This window comes from Saccopteryx bilineata, chromosome 3 (genome assembly GCF_036850765.1).
Source record: "Saccopteryx bilineata isolate mSacBil1 chromosome 3, mSacBil1_pri_phased_curated, whole genome shotgun sequence".
Classification (NCBI taxonomy): Eukaryota; Metazoa; Chordata; class Mammalia; order Chiroptera; family Emballonuridae; genus Saccopteryx; species Saccopteryx bilineata.
Genome location: NC_089492.1, coordinates 6,713,393 through 6,727,485, shown reverse-complemented (window position 1 = coordinate 6,727,485; position 14,093 = coordinate 6,713,393). Strand labels below are relative to the sequence as shown.

General features: G+C 59.1%; 1 protein-coding gene across 2 annotated transcripts in view; it reads right to left on the bottom strand.

Moving 5' to 3' along the window:
* Positions 1-14,093, bottom strand: part of ST3GAL1 (ST3 beta-galactoside alpha-2,3-sialyltransferase 1) — a 51,918-nt gene that overhangs the window by 28,778 nt on the left and 9,047 nt on the right. Inside the window, exon 2 of one of the 2 annotated variants that reach the window (XM_066265619.1) lies at positions 650-704. The exons of the other annotated variant lie outside the window; for it this stretch is intronic. The gene's annotated coding sequence lies outside the window, so the exon portion shown is untranslated. The remainder of the gene's footprint in view (positions 1-649; positions 705-14,093) is intronic. 2 annotated transcript variants of the gene reach the window in all.

Genomic DNA, 14,093 nt, shown 5'->3' with positions numbered 1-14,093 from the left:
TGGGAGAGGGGGGACCTGAGAGGCAGGGGACCAGGACAGAGCCAGAGGCACGCAGGGGACCAGGACAGGCTGCTGGGGAGAGTCAGCACTTGGTGGGCGCCTAACTGGATGAGGTGTGGGGGCCCCACGCCACACCCCACCTCCACTGCCTGCCCCACCCTCCTTCTAGCACAAAGCCAGGGGTCCTACTTCCTGAGGCACAAAGAAAGAATCATTGATCTTCAAAACAGCACATAGGTACACTCTGCCCATGGAGAATGTCCTCTTTGTAGTCGGGGGCCAGAACACATTCCTCAGGTTGTCCCTGTTGGAGACCTGATGCGTTCGAATGCAACAAAAAGAGGAAACCCTTGGTTAACAAGAACTTTCTAATGATTAGATGAACATCCCATTCCCTGAACACTGCCCGACCACAGGGGGTTAGACAGCATTCCCTTCGACACACTCTGCAGGAGGGGAGAGCCCCGCGGTGACCTCGGCACTGCAGGAGGCACAAGGACACACAGTCACCAAGCCACAGGCCCTCCATGTTTGGGTGGAATGGGGACAATCATCTCCACACGGTTTAAGGCAGACAAAGCAAGGCAATTAAGAGCATTGGTTCTGGAGCCAGAGAGAGCTGGGTTCAAATCTCGGCTCTGCCACTTACCAGCTGTGCGGCCTCGGGGGAGTTTCTTAGCCTCTCCAAGCCTCAGTTTCTTCATCTGAAAAATGGGGGAGAGCATGTTCAGACTTACCGCAGAAAGAGGACAGAAAGGTCTCACTGGAGCGTGCCTGAAATGCGCTCAGCTCAGACACTCCAAGGACATAGTCAGGGCTCGTGAGTGGTGACACAGCCCCACTGGGCCGCCCGCCCGGTGTGGACAGAACAGCAGTCACCTGCGGAGCGCTGGGTGGGAGCCAGGGGCCCTGAGTGTCAGGCTCTGAGTTGCAAGCTGTTGTTAAAAGCTCTGCGGCGTGATCTCTCAGACCACTTCCTGCTCGAGACGGATCAGAGGCGAGTGCGCGCCAACTCTGAGCTCTCTCCTGCACCAGGCACCGGGCAGAGCTGCCCCGTTAAACCTCCCGGCAATCCCCACGGTAGCTCCGGCCCCGTCGGACGGAGGAGGAGACCAAGGTTCAGAAGGCAGAGGGGTTCGGCGGGGTCCCTGATCCGATGGGCAATTAAGGGGCGCGAGGAGCCCCTCTGTCAAGTCGAAGCCACCCTCCCTCTGTGGCAGAGGTCTGGGCAGGTGACACCTATAAGTGGGCTGGTGGGAAGTCCGAGATCACATGGGGCAGGGGGCGGGCCTTGACTGTGGAATATTCTAATTGGCAGACAGCTGGGCATTTGGTCAAGGGGTAGCATTCCTGAATCTGAGGATAGGAAGGTGGTGTTGTCACTTTAGCTGTTTTCCTGAACACTGAGTGGGGGCCCACCGTGCACAGCCATGACAAAGGGTAACAGGAATGTTCTTGGGATCAACACTAACCCTGTGGACTCCCAGAGCAGCCTGAGCCCCACGCCTTGGCTCCTGTACCCCGGGAGCTGTGCAAAATACCTTCCCCTGGGGTGGGGGTGGGAGAACTTTCTCAACGATCAAAACAGCCTGAGCTTCTTTCTGTCCCTTCCCCGGAGCTCACTGACCTCTGCACATCAATAATGGATGACCCGGAGGCCCGCGGGCACTAACATTACACAGGGTGGGGCTCCCGGTCAGCGGAAGGGAGTCAGTGCCCAGGCTGGGCCTGGCCTCTCTCGCACTCCACGGAGACAACGTGTCAGGAGGGATTTAAAAATCACAATACAGTTTAGCTGAAAGTAATTAACTTTCCAGAACAAGCAATATGTGTTATTTGCTCCCTTTCTCGCCAGAAGCTTTGGCAGGACATGGCCCGGCATACCCAACAGCAGGTGAGCCTCGAGGCCATAAATACGTTGGCTAGGGGACCACCAGCCTGTCACTCATAGCTAAGCATCCTTCAGTGAGCCATCGCCCCCCGTGGCACGGAGGGGTGGGGGTGGCAAGCAGGAGCAGCTGGACTTTCCTCAGGTAGCAGATTACTCCCAGTGACCCTGGCAGTCACCTCACCCGGAGAGGGAGGGTTCAGGTTTTCCTTTCCTCGGCTGGAGTCAGGCTACCTGGCGGGCACCAGGTCCCTGTAGAGGGGACACTGGGGGCACCTTCTCCCGTGGCCTTTTCCAGGCTGGGCTGCCACCCCGCAGTCGCTGTGGCTGTTGGCTACCACAGGTCCTAGCTGCCCCGGTCAGACAGGAGATGCCTCACCTGGCAGGAGGCCCCGCCCTGGCCCCCACCATCCTGGGCAGCCCCGGGCTGGGAGAACTGGGGCTATACCAGGCCCTCTTTGCCTCAACGTGGAACTGACCCTGTGGTGGGGGCACTCTGGGCTCCAGAGTCCCCGGGGGGTCAGGCTGAAGGGGGAGTCCAGCTGGGCACGTCCTTGCTCAGCTCTGCCCGCCCCCTGCCCTCCCTGCCCCCCCCTGCACACCCCCTCTGCACTCCCCACACCTGCGTCCCAGCCTCAGGCTCTGTGGGAGGAGCTGAGACCGACCCCTGTGCCCTGTGAGGCCGGCCTGAGGCGTGCCCCTCAGGAGGCAGCAAACTGTTCTAGAGCTTGAGAATTTTTTCAGAGAACAGGGAGGATCTTCAACCGCCTGGTCCAGACTTGGGTCTGGAATGAGGCCATCAGTCATTGAGCAGTGACTCACGGGGGCCCAGGACGCCCCACGCCCTGATGGAGAGAGACCCTGGGGGTACCGCGGTGATCAAGGCCAACTTCACTCTCCTCCCGAAGCTTACGCATCAAGTCCAACAGAGCAGGAGACAGGCCCTGTGACAGTGGGCGGCACTGGGAAGTCCCGAGGGGGCCGGCCATGCAAGGACAGGGGCGAGGGGCCAGAGCCCAGGCACAGGGGAGAGGCCTGGGGATGCCCCCCGGCAGGCACGAGCCTCTGTTCAGCCCGAAGGGCAGTGCAGTATGGGCCGGCTGAGTCAGAGAGATAAGCTCACAGGATGAGGTCAGGTGGGAGACGGGGCTTGGTCATGTCACCCCAGGAGGACTGTGACTTGCCACCCAATAAATGAGCAGAGACGGTAAGCTCTTCATGATGTCCCTTTCTGGTTCCTTCCTCTGGGCTAGCTCTGTCCTTGGGGAACCCGCCACAGACCTGTTCCCACGGGAGCCCCCGGGCCAGGGCCCCCTTTCACGTGGGACAGTGCAGTCTCAGAGACGAAGCCTCCAGAAGGAGCCGCCGCTGGCCTGCAGAACACCAGCTCCACTGGCAAAGCGTTCCGCGGGCGCCCTCATGCAAAGCTGCCTGTGAGGCGCGGGCCAGGGGCGGCCCCACCGCCCTTCGCTGCGTCTCCCAACACACACAACGTGGGCTGTGGGCGGTGTGGCGAGTACCCGGTGGACGTGTCACCACAGGTGAGTTGAGGCAGGATGTGGCCTTTGGGAGGGGCCCCCTGCCTCTGAAGGCAGCTGCTGGCTCTGACACTCACTGGGCAACGTGCAAGCAACTGGAGCCCCCATCTCCTCCTCTGGTAAACAGAGGCAGCCGTGTCCCTGCGAGTGGACAGAGGGCGGATCGCAGACTCGCACAGTCTGGCCTTCTCATCACCCATGGCGCCAGGTGCCTGGGCTCAGTGGCCCTCAGCGGGGCGCGGCCACCACAGCCAGGAGTAGCAAGGGACCAGGATAAATCCCATTGCTGGGGAAGGACGGGGGATGGAGCAGGGATCTGAGGAGACGACACTCCAGTTCCTTCCTCCCAAGTCCTCACACATGTGACTGACACCAACAACTGGCGACCTTTATCCGCAAGATTTGAAGCGATCAACAGAAGTGCCTGTGGCCACAGCAGACTGAGGGCAAAAACCGGGAAGCCTGGGTCGGTCCCCTCGTAACAACCCCAGCGTCACAATCTGGCGCCCAAAGTGAGTCCCTCTGATACCCTCGCACATTTCTGGCAGAAGCACTCATCGCCGGGCGGGCGGGTGAGGGGCGGTTAAAAGATCCACACAGGCATCTGGGAACCGCTCATCAAACCAGAACTAAGGGCGGACACACGAGGGCACCCTTCTGGGAACGGAGCGTGGGAAGTAGACAGGCACGAGACGGGAGGCCTGTGAAAGCAGCGCGACTGACGTGTCTGGCGTAACTCGTAACACAGAAGGGCGGCCGTCCTTACTGAACACTTGTTCCTTCCCTGCCCTCTCCATACAAAAGCTAACATTTGTTAGCTAGTTACAGGTGCAGTGTTTCAAACATTGGATGTGAATTAAGCCCGTCGATCTTCCAAGCAACCTTGTAGCAGGTATCCTTAGGGTCACTACCTGCCCCCCCCACCCCCATGTGCACGTGAGCCCAGAGAGGTGAAGTCATGTGTCCAGGCATGCAGAAAGTAGATGGCACAGTCAGGACCTGAATCCAGGTTGCCAGGCAACCTTCAGGGCTGAAAGTGTTAGCTCAGCAAACGCAGCGACGGACCTCCCCGCAGTGGAAGCTTCCTGCCGGCTGCTGTGCGAGCAGCCATCGGCGGACTGGCAGCAGGTCGGCACTGGGAGAGCCATTCCATGGTCATTTTTGGCCGTGCAGTGACCGGACATCTCAATGGAGGGCCCCGAACCCCAGCTTCAGCCATTACAAGCTGTGTGACATTGAGCAAGACCCTTTCCTGCGCTGGGCTTGAGTCCTGCCTGGGAAGAGGTGGTGGTGAGGAGTCCACCGGGGTGGTGGGCACATCCCCAGACTAAGCCACAAAGGGACCATGCTTCACGTCCTTTGGGGTTCCTACACCTCCCTGGTGATTTCTGCCAAGTCCTCGGTTTCCCAATCTGTTCAATGTGCTAAATCAGAGGACATGGATACTGTTGCCTCATGGGATGTTTTGTCTGCAGCATGCAGCAATTGACAAAACTCTGAATTAGCTACAACTTGTAAAAATCAGAAAACTTCACACACACACACACATACAAAAAAATCTGGACTCTGGCTTCCCTTGATAAAGGAAGGGAAGGTCCAGGAGCCCTGGGCTCACATTCCCCATAACCACAGTTCCCCGGGAGCTGAGCAGCAGTTGTCTCCTTTGGTCAGAACCTAGTCAGTTTTGCAGTTTGTCACAGGCCCCACTACTCCCTATTGCCTTGCCCAGACCTCTTTATCCACTGGCATTACCCATGTGGCTCCTGTGGACATGGGAAACTGTGACCCTTGAACTGGATGTTCTCAAGGTCTCCTCTGCTCCTGCTTTTCATGACTCTCCTGATGTTATTCACATGCCACTAGATGCTGGCCAGACGTCCCCCGGGATAGATAGTAGAGGACCACCAGCTTGAGGCTGAGTCCTCCAGGGCTGCCCCCCACTGCCCAGCTGAAGGAGAGGCCTTGCCTCTGCCAGGATTCCGCTCCCCTGGTCAGCAGAAAGGTGATAGCCTCCGAAACGCACCGAGCAGCCATGAGGCCACACAGAGCTCTCGGCCGTGGAAGCCTCCGATTACCAGCAGTGTGTAATAAAGCCCCATCCAGAAACCTTAGAAAGGGCCCAGCAAAGAGACCTTCTTCCTGGGTAATTTCCTGATCATAGAATTTCAGGGTTGGAAGGCATTGAGGCCAACCCATCACCTGACACTTAACTCTCCTTCATCGTGGCTGGCTGACACGATTGGTTCAAGGTCTTACTGTTTGCCCAGGACTGCTGGGAGCTAAAAATAGAGAGAAGTGTGGCATGCGGCCCCACTGGGAGTCCTCCCAGGCTGCGGAGGCCGGCCAGGTACGCAGACAAGGACGAAGCAGGACTGCAGGGGCCCTGACTCCCCAAGGCTCCTGGGGCACACTAAGTGCCAAGCACTCCGCATAAAGGATCTCAGGGAATGCTCAAGTTTACGCCCTGATTTGCAAGTGAGAACTCTGGAGGCTCAGAGAGGTTAAGGCCCTTCCTTGACGCAGCACAGCCTATACCAGGTGCTGGCAGGCTTTGGTCCCAGTGACTTGAGAGTCCCCGGCTGGGCTCACCAAGGAGACGACAGCCTGCTGTTCTAGATGGCAGCTTGGGGGGGGGGGTGGAGAAAGGCAAGCAGAAGAGAAAGTGAGTGAGTGAGGGGCCAGGCTGAGGCTGGGGGGCACAGAGGCCCGGGCCTCACTAGCAACCAGAGAAATGCAAATAAAACCAGGGTGAGACAACGCTTGACACCTATTAGCCTGGCAAAACTTCACAGGCACTGCTTGGAGGCCCAGTGTCGCCGGGTTTCGCAGACGTGGGAGGTCACGCCCCGCCGATGGGAATGTGGGCTCGGGAGCCGCTCTTGGGAACTACTACCTGGCAGCGTGGGGCCAAGTTACACAGAGGCACACGCCAGGCCCTCTGGATTCCACTCCCAGGGGAACACCAGAGCCATCCAGAGGGTCAGGGAGTGTCAACCACATTCCAGAACGTTCTTTTATATGTTAAAGGGAGAAAAATTCTTGGTCACAAGGAATAAAAAAAAAACACACACACACAACAAAACATGGGGAAATGGTTCTATTATAGTGACAAGGTGGTGGGAGTCAGAAACACAAGGGACGGTAACAGGTGTCCAGGACGACACTCCAGGCACACATGAAGCACGCAGTCAATCAACGTGGGCGGGTGCTGCACCGTCTACCCATCATGCTTTGGGGCCTCTCAGCGGGTCTTTCTGCTCAGCCCACTCACCATTCATGCATTTGGTACACGTTCGTGGACACCTGCTAGGGGCCAGGTCAGGCTCCAGGCGGCAGGGCTGCAGCCGGGAGCAAAACGGAGGAGGTAAAAAATGGTAAACGGGGTGATACATTATGGCAGAAAGAAGACTTGGGGTGTTGAGCATACGAAGTGGGATACAGAAGGAGTATTATGGAGTTGTACACTCAAAACCTTTATAATTCTATTAACCAACATCACCGCAGTCAATTCAATAAAAAATGTCTTTAAAAGAAAGTAAAAAGAAAAGATGTTGAGTCTGGCCCACCTCGTACCCTTCCTCTGAGCGTAGCAAATGGGTCCTGACACCCTTTGGGCAGAAACGTGACTCCCCTGCGGAGGAGACCCACCCCCGCCAGCCGGCTTCCACAAAAGGCCACCACTCCTAGGGGCACCCAAACCCTCAGGAAGTGCCCTCAAGGGGCAAGAAGTCTCTGCCCCCCATCGTTCCCCTTCTAGGAATCTTTTCCAGGAAGTGGCTCAGCGTGCCGACGGAGTGAGCTGCCCAGAGGTTTATCATGTTTAATAGCGAATGCCAGAGAGCTCCCACACGCTCCATAAGGAAATTATTAAATGCCTTGCGGTGTGTTCAAATATCTGCTATGTGACAGAGAGACTGCATCATTAATAACACTCGTGCAGACTAACATGGGGAGACATCTGCCATCCTGTTCAATGGGGAGAAACAAAGGAGATAATATCAGAATCAGAGTCACAGCGTTAGCAAGGCAGCAACCAAACTACAGCAGCAGGAAATACTCTAGCATGCTAAGACAGGGACTTCCGGGGGGAAGCCCTTTATGTGGGACCCCCCCACTCCACCCTGCCCTGGGTCTTTCCTTTCAGGATTTTCTTCAGTAGTTATGCTACTTCTATGATGAGAAGATAAAACTACCATTAGAAAAACCTATAAAAATGGAGGTACCTTAAAACCTTCTTGAGCACCCTAACGCTGGCTGAACCTCCCCAGGACCGGTCCCCCCTCGGGACATGGGATTCCATTTCCAGAGGCTTCGGACCAAAACCAGGGGAACAATGGAAAACATCAGCAAGGGAGAAAAGGAAGGGTGTGCGTGAGGATGCAGACCCAGCAACAGTTTTAAAAGTCAATAATAATAATAATAATAATAATAATACAAATGGTTCCCCAGGAGAAAGGGCCGGGGAACACTGTCCCCAGACTCCAAGGCTCCCTAGGGCCCCACGCAGCCCGGCATGTCCCTCTCCGCCCCCAAGCTGACAAGCCTGTAGATTGTGGCACTCTCTCCCAGGAGCACAGCTAGGTCCTTGCTGAACATTCACAGCACCGTCACAGGCTTGGTGTGGCTGGATCTCCTCGCACCATCCTGGTGGGGACATGACTCAATGTCATATGCAGTACACGTCACAGCTGAGAGAGGTCAACCAGCTTGCCTGAGGCTACACAGCTCATAAGGACATAGCAGGAGGGGAGACTCGGGCCTTCCGATGTGACGCCCCTTCCTGGAAGGGCCCTAGCCTGCACCACGGCTGGCCCTGAGCCCAGCACTGACACCCAGAAAGCCTGGGTCCAAAGCCCAGCGGAGTCCCTCAGCAACTGGAGAGTCTCGCTAGTTAGCCTGCAGGAGTCCAGGTTTCATCAGTAAACTGCAGACAAACCCACTACTGACCCAATGGGTAAAACAGTGCCCCTGGTGCCCCGTTAGCACACGATAGATATTATTATTGTTGCTGTTGCCCTCCCCCATCCTCACCAGGCAAGGACAGGGTCTCCTCGTGGCTGACCCCAGCCCAGCATGGCTATGGCACAGAGAAAGAGAGTTGGCAGGAAGGGACCAGGACAGTGTCTCAGGAGCACAGGCAGCTATGCTTAGACATCTGGCGGCGTGTTTCCAAACTCCGCTTTCCACCTTAATGGCGCTGGTGTTTGGCCAGCTGCGCTCAGTTCCTGCCTAATTCCAAACAGATGGGTCTGTGCCCTGCCCCCACCCAGCTCGGTTGCTGCCTGCCTGTTCCAGGGGCCCCAGAAAGCAGCAGGGGTCCCTGGGGGGAGGGTGGGGCGCAGTCCTTCCTGGGGGGTTGCTTAGCCCTGGAAAACACCACAGAGGCCCAGATTGGGAGATCCATTTGGCATCTGCCAGAGAACAGGCAGACCCAGCCCGGCCCTGGTGCCCGCCTCCGTCACAGCCCACGGTCACGTTGAAACGATCGCACAGCTGCTGCTGCCCCCTCCACACGACAGACAGTGAGCCCTGAGGGTAAGCACGTGGACCGGGAGCCAGGCTGCCCGCGCACAGTCTGAATCTCGCTACGCTAAGTCTCTGCTGGGCACCCTTGGGCAAGTCTCTTAACCTCTCTGTGCCTTTTTTTTTTTTTTTTTTGCCCTGTGTGGCAACGGCAATGCTAACACTAGCACAGATCCCCGAGGGGCACTGTGAGGACAGATCAGAGTTTACGTGAAGCACTTGGAAGGACCCCGTCACAGACGGAGCCCAGTGTGGCCAGCCACCGGCCTGGCTGTGTCAACCTGCACGGCATTCCCAGGACCTTCCTAAAGGCCTGCAGTGGGTTAAGCCTGGTCCCTAGGTACGAGGGTTAGGACCACTCAAAATATATGTCTTTAATGAAGACGGAGTGAGTGATTATCATCCCAGTCTTACAGATGAAAGTCAGAGACGTAGAGGTCACCCACTCGAGAGCTTGTCCAAGGTCACCCGCCCAGTCTGCGCGAGGACACAAACCCAGGCGGTGTCGCCCAGGACACAGCTCTTCACCCACACGCACCTGCCACCTCCAGCTGACCCTGACTTGGAGCCCTGGCCTGGCTCTGGGCTAACTCTTGAGCTGAGGCACTGACCCCCCACGGTGCTGACATGACAACTCCCTCAGCCCTGGAGTCTTCGGGACATCACCCCCCCATACTCGTTATGGTCACGGTCACTGTCCCACGACTCACTCTCCAGGCAGCACCCAAGAGCTGGGCTCCTGCAGATTGTTCTAGACAAAGAGGCGGGAAAATATAAAGTACTGATGGAGACTTCAAGGCTCCTCACCAAATCCACGTGGCCGTCTCATTGAAGGGCTGACCAGTGGTCCAGCGGCCTCAACCAGCTACTGTCTTCCTGTCTCCATACAAAACGGCACTCACTAGGGGACCAGGGACCTAATTGCCGTGGGTTCCTGAGGTACAATTACATGGCAGAGAGAAACAGAGAGTCTTGGGACTTACAGGCAACAGAAAAGCCACTGTCAAGCCCTGCGATTACAGAGCAGGGATGAAAAAGTGACCACCACACCCCCACCCTGTCCCCCTGGGCCGGAAGGAGCCCGGCGTGGTTTCCTGGACTGGCAATACTGCGCAAGATGAGGTCACAGTGGCCGCTCACAAGAGGGCCGTTGGATGAAGTTTTGCACTGAGGTTCCCCGGAGCAGAGTAGGGGGCAGCCAGTGGGCGGGGCCTGAAGCCCTCTTTGCTGAAGGCCTAGGGCAGGGAGATGGCTGGGGTCCTCAGTCAGCCCTGTGCTTAGTTCTCAGAACAGTTTCCGCCAAGCCGGGCCTTGTAGCCCCGGTGGGCAGAAGAGAAACCAGAGGGTCAGAGGGGTGAGCCATGGCCAAGCCCACCTGAGTTCTGAGTCTGGACTCCAGATCTGGCTCAGGACAGTCACCCGTGTATTGTCACCTCCTGAAGAAGAGGCTGCCTTTTAACAGGAAATAAGGTGAAAGAGGCTGTTTTAACTCTGGGTTCGGGTGGGACCTTGCCCCTCGAGTTTCTATAGGTCCCAAGCCAAAGGGGGGGGGGGTTTGTGGAGAAAGCCCCAGGTTAGGAATGGCACCACCCAGCTGCAAGTCTTGTCTGTCTGCCCAATGCTATGTGAGCCTGAGGAAATTGCCACACTTCTCTGTGCAATGCTGTCAGCTGGGGAAAGGGGTGGGGTGGTGAGCTTGGTCCACCCTGGTCCCCTCCTGCTCTGAGTCCTGTTTACTGCACGTCAGCTTGGCACAGGGTGATGAACAAAGGCCCCAGTGTCAGACTGCTGGGTTCAAATCCTGCCTCTGCCCAGAAATGGTGCACCTGCAGGAGGGGACTGCTCTGTGGCCCAGGGCCCCCGCGAGCGAGCACACCCAGCTCGTCCCCAGCATGTGGTGCTGAGCGGGAAGGGCCAGGTCACAAGGCTCAGAGGCTCCCCACTCGTCCCTGTGTCCTGGCCACCCACCCTACGTCAGGCACAGTGCTGGTCCCTGAGGTTTTCTCGGACACACTCACGCTCTTTTGTCACCGGAGGCTGCTTCTGTGTGACACCGGCAGGACTGAGCAGCCACCGCAGAGAAAATCTGGCCCACAGACAGAACACATCCCAGAGAAAGCTGGCTGCCCCGCTGTAGATTGGGAGGCTCTGAGGCGAGGCCACGCAAGTCCTTAGGCATAGCAGAACCTCCCGGTCCACTGCGGCGGGATGGGAACACACCAAGTTAGGGCCGGGGCAGTGCTGAAGGAGCTGGGGCCTCAGGGACAGTCTCCCAAGGAGGTGGCCCTGAACTTGAGTTCCTAAGGGCTGGCAGACGACTTGCTGGGTGAAGAAATAGGGGAAGGGCCCTCCTGGCCTGGGGGCAGCCTGCACAGGGACCCAGGGACCCTGCCAGGTCGGAGCGGGTGGCACAGTGCGGGCAGAGGGCCACACGGGTGACACGGGAGCTTCGGGGGGCATGGTGCCGGCCAGGCAGCAAAGGCTTCTGGGACAAACCCCGTGGTGGGGGGTGGTCCTCACCCTGACAGGAAAGAGCAGCCAGCGTACCTCTCTCCTGCTGGGGAGGGTGACCTGGCAGGAAAGGTGACACTCATGGAATACAGGCCGCTTGCCAAGGGGACCCAGCCCTTGCCCTGCGAAGCGTCGCGTGTACTGCAGGAATCTGACAGGCGACTGTCAGCAATGTGCTGAGTGCTGGGTGGGTGCAGAGCCCATGGGAGCAGATTCTGATGCAGCAGAGAGATGGGTGCACTTGGGGACAGGAGGGAGGTGTCCTGCGGAAGAGCAACCATTCGGGGAGGCGCGCTCCTGAGCCAGGGAAGGAGGCCAGGAGAGCCGGGGCCAGCCAGCAGCCCCAGCCAGCAGGCAGAGAACAGGAAGACTCAGAAGGGCTTAGGTTGGCGGGTAGATTAAGTTCCATCTGAGGCTGGGAACGCGAGGCCAGAGGTCACTGTGGGGTATCACAGGCTCCCCGAGACGCTCCAGGCCCCGTGCTGGGAGCAACAGTGCTTCCCAGAGCGGGCGAGGCTGGGGAGTGAGGGGTGCGTGGGGAATCAGCCATGCGAAGTCAGGACGGCAGTGTCACCCACAGGCAAGGAGACCCCCGACCCACAGGCAAGGAGACCCCGACCCCCCGGCTCCTGCCCGACCATCCGCTAGCCCCTCTCTCTGCAGGGGCTCCCCGGGCGGACTGCAGCTCCGCTTCACCGGGCACCCTGCTCCCACGTGCAGGCTTGGCAAAGGAGGGACCCACGTGGATGACGCCCTCCCGTCTTCCAAGTCTCAGTGTGGCCAGCTGTCACCCCGACGACACCCCCAGCACTTCTCACCTTCCCACAACTCCTTGGGTCAATCTGCTAGCTCTGCAGTCTATCACAAGTGCCCCAGGACGAGGCGGGTTCCAAAAGGGGCTGCCCTTTGTTCCTGAAGCTCCCCAGCTCAGTGAACCCGCCTGGCACGCGGGCACCCGACCCGACCCATGTTTGTTAACTGAATCAAGGAATACAGGTCGGGAGTGGCACAGCTGAGGATTCCACTGAGGACCTGCCCCACAGGGAGCAGGTGCAGAAGGAGCCGCTGGTTGGTAAGAGCCCTCCCCGTCTCCTCCCTGCCCTCCTCCCGGACTCCTCACACCTTCTAGGGCTCTGGGGAGATGCTCTTTTTATCTTTCTCTTCCTTTGAACCTAAGCATATTTGCGTATTTTCAAAAGCTAATTGAATGCAAATGTCTCTGTAAAGTCTCTGCTGGGAGCTTCCTGACCAGAGGCATTTCAGAGAAGCACCCCTTGAGAGAGGGCCCCGATGGAGGGAGCACTGGCGGGCCTTTGGGAGCACTGAGGGGTTCCGCACACCAGGCCGCACTCTGGGGCCCCCCTTTGATTTCTGCCCAGAGGCCAGATGTTCCCAATCAGGGGGTTAAAGGAAGACAGTGTCTTCACCAGCAAACAAGGAAGAGAAAGTGAGGGTGCCTTGCAGGAGTGGTCACCACCGAGCCCTTGCTGGGCTCCAGGGAGGCGGGAAGGGGAGTGGGGGGCAGGGCGGGGGGCTCCAGGGACGCAGGAAGGGGAGTGGTCACCGAGCCCTTGCTGGGCTCCAGGGTCTCGGGAAGGGGAGTGGGGGGCAGGGCGGGGGGCTCCAGGGACACGGGAAGGGGAGTGGGGGGCAGGGCGGGGGGCTCCAGGGACGCAGGAAGGGGAGTGGGGGGCAGGGCGGGGGGCTCCAGGGACTCGGGAAGGGGAGTGGGGGGCTCCAGGGACTCGGGAAGGGGAGTGGGGGGCAGGGCGGGGGCTCCAGGGACTCGGGAAGGGGAGTGGGGGGCAGGGCGGGGGCTCCAGGGACGCGGGAAGGGGAGTGGGGGGCAGGGCGGGGGGCTCCAGGGACTCGGGAAGGGGAGTGGGGGGCTCCAGGGACTCGGGAAGGGGAGTGGGGGGCAGGGCGGGGGCTCCAGGGACTCGGGAAGGGGAGTGGGGGGCAGGGCGGGGGCTCCAGGGACGCGGGAAGGGGAGTGGGGGGCAGGGCGGGGGCTCCAGGGACGCGGGAAGGGGAGTGGGGGGCAGGGCGGGGGCTCCAGGGATGCGGGAAGGGGAGTGGGGGGCAGGGCGGGGGCTCCAGGGACGCGGGAAGGGGAGTGGGGGGCAGGGCGGGGGGCTCCAGGGACTCGGGAAGGGGAGTGGGGGGCAGGGCGGGGGGCTCCAGGGACGCGGGAAGGGGAGTGGGGGGCAGGGCGGGGGCTCCAGGGACGCGGGAAGGGGAGTGGGGGGCAGGGCAGGGGGCTCCAGGGACACGGGAAGGGGAGTGGGGGGCAGGGCGGGGGGCTCCCCGGGCCTCCACAGTCACGCTCCCACGTGGGCTCATGCATTTCACTGGGCGAGACTCCAGGATGCAATGGTCCCCACAGTGTCCCTCACCGTGGTGAGGGGACAGAAATACTGCCATAAGAGGTGGCTTTCACAGATACTGCAGGCACCTGGAACTTCAAGGTCCTGTGTGTGCTGGAGGAATCAACGTTTCCCGAGAATCACCAGTGTCCAACTTTACAAACAGACGTGAGGGGAGCCCCGGTTTCGGTCCAGCCTACACTCAGCTGCAAGAGGTCCGTTCTGCCTTCAAGACATACTTACTACTCCCAAGAAAGAAAAAGAAAG